This window comes from Arachis ipaensis, chromosome B01, assembly GCF_000816755.2.
Source record: "Arachis ipaensis cultivar K30076 chromosome B01, Araip1.1, whole genome shotgun sequence".
In the NCBI taxonomy this organism is placed as follows: domain Eukaryota; kingdom Viridiplantae; phylum Streptophyta; class Magnoliopsida; order Fabales; family Fabaceae; genus Arachis; species Arachis ipaensis.
The window spans coordinates 69654524-69655405 of NC_029785.2; positions in this window are offsets into that span (position 1 = coordinate 69654524).

Below are 882 nucleotides of genomic sequence, written 5' to 3' on the forward strand. Positions count from 1 at the left end.
AACTAACAAATGGTGGCTCCTAAAAATTTTGTTTAACTCCATCCTACGAATCATCCAAACACAGGAGCTTTCTTCCCATTTACCCGTATTACCTGCTTCCCATTTAGCCGTATTACCTACTTCTACAACCTAACCACTGTCTGCTGGTTTTGTTTATAGCCTCAGCTCGCAGGAATATTCGCACGATGACTAACATTTTCTGTATAGACTGTATGCATCCGCGCACATTTTTCTACAAAAAAGTGTTAGTGTTAACATGTAAATAAATTTAAAAAAAAAAAAAAGAGTCAAGCTTTAACCAATTTCGCATGAAAGTGATATAGTGAAAATTCAAGTGTGAATTTGGGGATAAAAAAATTTGATATGGAATTTTTTTTGTGTGTTATTTTTAAAGATGAGAATATATAGCGTTGAACTTTAGGATGGTGAGATCATCTTCTCGTAGTAAACGAGATACATTTTTTTTTTTTAAAACTAATTGAAACGCAACTTGTTTAGAGTGAGAAGAATTTTTTAGATATTTTAAAAATTTTAAAATTGAATCTCACCAGTAACAAGAAGGAGTTTTGCTTTTTCTTTAATTTAAAAAATTATATCGTCGTCGACGCGACGGTGGTGATACTGATAGTGCGTCGGCCAGCTGAGCGGCAATCGTGCAATGCAAACAAAAGTTGAAAAGCACGACGGCGAAAATAATCTGTAAATTTGAATCACTAACAATAACAACATAACAATGATAAGTGGATTGTGTTGTAACATTTTATTTTTTTAAAATTAAGATTAAAACTTGAACTTACAATTTTTAAGTGAGTATAACAAAATTATATTATTTAAGTTATATTTGTTAGCAATCGTGTTATAACTTATAGGAAATATAAATAT